Source organism: Octopus sinensis, linkage group LG4, assembly GCF_006345805.1.
Source record: "Octopus sinensis linkage group LG4, ASM634580v1, whole genome shotgun sequence".
Classification (NCBI taxonomy): domain Eukaryota; kingdom Metazoa; phylum Mollusca; class Cephalopoda; order Octopoda; family Octopodidae; genus Octopus; species Octopus sinensis.
The window spans coordinates 162,852,025-162,857,024 of NC_043000.1; the positions used below are offsets into that span (position 1 = coordinate 162,852,025).

The 5,000-nt window shown below is 36.7% G+C and overlaps 1 pseudogene; it reads left to right on the forward strand.

Annotated features, from left to right (window-relative positions):
- LOC115210612 overlaps positions 1–5,000 on the forward strand; it is a 5,558-nt pseudogene that overhangs the window by 89 nt on the left and 469 nt on the right.

Here is a 5,000-nt window from a genome sequence, read left to right on the forward strand (position 1 = left end):
AGGAGAATAAAAGTCTGCTGATATGCCGTCTGCAGAAGAATTCGTGGAAAATTTTCTCACACCTACTTAAAAACCCGAAATTATCTCCTCATCATATCTATTACTACGATAACACTAAACTGCTTTATTGGTGCTTTCCGTCGACAACATTGACAAATTAGACAGAAATTATTATTTCATGTTTTAAGCAGAGTAAAGAAAGATTATCTCTGTTGGTATGCAGGAATGCAGAAGTAACTTATAAAGTGAAATTATGTATTACTAAAAAATAGAGACAACCAAAGTGCTTCAGAAAAATTATAAATTTGTCAGTGTTCTTTCAAATGTCTGGATGACATGCAAAAATATTCTGTCTCTGTTCCAACCGGCCAGATCCGGTCTCTCACGCCTATCCTACAAGGTCTTTCTAAAAACCTACAATCACATCATCGAAATCTCGAAGCTCTAAGGTTAGGCATGGTATTAGTATAGGATAACAGCTGAGCCCACCTAGTTAACTATGTCACTTTGTTAACTATGAAAACGGAAAAACCGAAGATTTCTGGAAAGTTTTTCAATATAAGGATGCCAAATTTAAGCTGTTCCTTGTATGGGATTGTTTATAAACTGGGGCTTGTTTAATAACTGAGACTCATTGATGAAACAATGTAACCGACTGCAATTTCTACGTAGAAGGATGATGAGGCTGGTTTTGAGAGTTTTCGAACAAGGCCGTTATGCAAAATGGTTTGGTAGATGCAGGCAAAGTAAGACATGAGAAAGGAAAAATTTTATCGTTAGATTACTATAGATATCAATGTTCCTGTTACCATACGTTTGGATGAAGAAATAGTTTCTAGTTTATTGGGCTCCAACACTGAGGATAAAAAGGAAAAAGAAACAATTCTAAAGTAGTTGTTTTTTTATGGAGGCCGCGAAGCAGGCGCTAGATACGTTTATTTCTTTCACATAGCGTCAGGTAGTTTCATATCAGTAAAACTGAATTCTTTTGTGAGCAAAGGAATCCATAAGCTAATATATGAGAGACGCTGAACAAATTTACAAAAGAAAAAAACCGCAAACCCCATTCACCGTTACGAACGCTGCAAAATCTTCCACAGCTTTTGTCAGAGATCCCTCCATCTAACTGCTCCTTACACCAACAAGCTCACCCCTCCTTTCCGCATCAGCGTCACTCGTCCCTGGACCTTCAGCATCACAAGTCAATGAACTTGCAACAATTACCGACGTCAAATTCTCAAAATAACATTATTTTTATTTTTATATATCGCAATTAAGCGTTAAGTATTGAAATAATTTAAGTAGTACAGATAATTTTTATTTTCATTACATATTCAGTTAAATGTATTAAAAAAATTAGCTAGTTAAACAGTTATTTTACACTGTCAATTTATCAGAAGAAAAAAAAACGTTTTGTTAATTATAGTAAAGAGAATTCGTGCTAATTTGTGCTAATTGGTTGTCAGGAAAAGAATGTTTTTACTGTATTTAAACTGGATTGTTGCTTCTCAAAGTGAAGTATTTCATATTATTATACTGCGTTTACAATGTAATGTTTAAGAATCTTGTTCTTAAATTAAACTTTTATTTCTTCAGTTTTCTTATTTCTATAATGTTCTGAATACTAATGACAATATTGATGTTGTCTATCAAAGCCATCAAGTATTGCAACCTTTGTATACTGGTCCATGGTGTTAACGGCGAAACATCCACCGATGGTTTGTGAAGAGACCAAGGCCACCTGTGTAATACATACAGAGTGGCATTATTCATGCAGTGCTTGCTTGAAAATGATAGTGAGTGGCTGGGTATTATGACTAAAGAAGCTGTGTCATAATCCCGAAAGCAGAACTACATATGTTGTCATACGTTCAGATAGAAAGGAGAGGAGCCATGGTGGAGTTGCTGTGTACATCCGAGAGGATCTCACGCCCCAGGTCCTGCTGTCATATTCTAATTCAGTGTGTGACACTCACATTGTACACATGAGACACCTTAATACTGTTATATATATATATATATATACTACATATCGCCTACCAGACGCTCCGATTCACAGGCAAATTTGAAGACTGCCTAGCAAGGATAGAAGTTCTCACCAAACTGGAACAACATATCAATGTATTCCTTTTTGGTAACTTTAACTTCCCAAACAGGGGATGGCCTGGGAGCCAAGTTCTCCCAGGAATGACAAACCAACAGCAAGCACAAGCAGAGTCCCTGCTCCACTTTACTAATGCCTCTTTCATGGAGCAAATCGTGCTTCAACCAACCAGGGCAAATAATATACTGGATCTCTGCTTCACAAACAATACGGACATTATCCATAATGTTAAAGTGACACAGATGATGATCTCGGATCACAACATAATAGCGCTGTCTATGTATGGACCTAAAGCTCCTGTAGACATACACCTGCAGATCGACCCCAGTACGCAACTGGTACTTAATTTATCGACCACAAAAGGATGAAAGGCAAAGTCGACCTCAGCGGAATTTAGACTCAGAACGTAAAGACAGGCGAAATACTTATTTCTATTTCTTTACTACCCCCAAGGGGCTAAACACAGAGGGGACAAACAAGGACAGACAAACGGACTAAGTCGATTATATGGGCCCCAGTGCGTAACTGGTATTTATTTCAGCGACCCCGAAAGGATGAAAGGCAAAGTCGACCTCGGCTGAATTTGAACTCAGAACGTAACGGCAGACGGAATACCGCTAAGCATTTCGCCCGAATGAGAACGTTCCTCCTACACGATACGCTAAATTCTTCACGTCTCAACAATTGAACAAAGCTGAATATACAAATATCAAAGTCTATGTTATCGAGACTACTGTACTTTCTAAACGCGGTAAAGGAGATGTATTCATTCCACATATGTCTGTCACTGCAACTTGGTGCACTATTTTAATTGAAGAGTCTTCACATTTTCATACACCTAATCTGCGCGACTTCCATAGACAATTTACTAATTGAGACGTTGAAGGCAACTAGATTCCAAGTGGGAAAATTCTACTTACCGTGTATGCTTAATGTGCAAGTATTGGAAGCAAGGAATTTCTTAATGTGTTTATGTTAAAGTTTAAGGTGGAGAAACTAACAACGTTATTTGCCATTAAGATCTTAGCTGATAATTATTTGTGTGTGTTCTTTAAAAGGTACAGCAATTTACAGCCGGTTATCTCCGGTTATCAGCTTCGTCATTCACATATTATATTTATGCGAACTTAACACGATTCTTTTTCAAGGAATCCACAACCAACTGTGTGTTTGTTTCGCGGGAAATGGTGGGTGTCAGAGTAGTGTGAGTGTATGTGTATGTAAACACACATACATACCTTCATACCTACACATATACACATATATGCATAGATACACACACATATACACACATATAAACGTATATGTATGTGTGTATATATGTATATATGTATATATACATATGTATATGTTTATGTAAATGTATATGTACGTGTATCCGTGTGTGTGTGTGTGTGTGTGTGTGTGTAATTATTATCATCATCATTTAAAGTCTGCTTTCCATGCTGGCATGGGTCGGTTGTGTCGTCACGGATCGACGCATTTCTTATTCGGGTTATGTCTTCCAATTAAAAACAGTCTTGAACCCTAACCAACCGTCCAACTCATCCCGGTGTTGTAAGCAGACATAAAACACTGCTGCAAATGGTGATATGTATGTATGTATGTATGTATGTATGTATGTATGTATGTATGTATGTATGTATGTATGTATGTATGTATGTATGTATGTATGTATTTATTTATGCATGTATGTATGTATGTGTGTATAGACTCATTTATGTATGTATGTGTAAGTGTGTGCATGTGTGTGAATTTACTCTGCCTCTAATCAGTTTCTCGCTAAATGCAATCTTTCTGGAAGATTGTATATAGCTAAAAACCTCTGTGTAATGATATAGAATGAATCATGAGCTTCAAGCGAATATGATATATATATATATATATATATATATACACATGCACACATACACACACACATACACTCACACACACACACACACACACACACATATACATATGTATGTATTATTTATGTATGTCATTATTCAGTTTTACTTCAAGATTCTTGCCAATAGAGAAAGAACCGGTTTCTAACCTAGACCCAAGGCTCCTTCATTGGAATTTCAACATCAACAACAGGCTATTTTTGTATGTATGTATATATGTATGTATGTATGTAGGTAGGTAGGTAGGAAGGTAGGTAGGTAGGTAGGTAGGTAGGTAGGTAGGTAGGTAGGTAGGTAGGTAGGTAGGTAGGTAGGTAGGTAGGTAGGTAGGTAGGTGTATAGATTTGTAAATTTTGTTTTTTGTATGTATGCTCATGCGTATACTTGCATATCTAATCATGCACATATATATTTAAATTATAAACTTCTGGAAAGTTTTACAGACTTTTACAGTTCCAGCGATGGATTGGATCTGTAATCTTCGAATCAGTTTTCTCCTTTCTAGTTTTGAGAAGCTTTATAAAGTTCTTTCTTGGAAATACAGCATCACAGACAGAACGGAATATTAATGGCGTATTCCACTCTAATGTTATTACACAGCGGACAGTATCACGTTCTTTGGCAAAATTTCGTTCTGGTAATTTTGACCTCACAAATGAGCAACGCGGTCGACCAGAATCAAAAGTGGATAATGACGAATTGAAAGCCACCATCGAGTCAGATCTATCTCAAAGTGTCCGCGAACCATTGTTATTGTTCGCTGACTCACCTAGTTCAAATCGGTATTGTGAAAAAGTTGGATAAGTGGGTTCCATATGAACTCAATGAAAATCAGAAACAGCAACGTTTGAAAGCCTGCATTATGCTATTTTCTCGTCACAAAAATGAATAATTTTTGAATCGAATTGTAACATGTGATGAGAAATGGATTCAATACAACAACCGTAAACGATGGTTGGACAAAGTCGAGCCACCAAATCACAGTCCAAAAAACAAAATTTATCAAA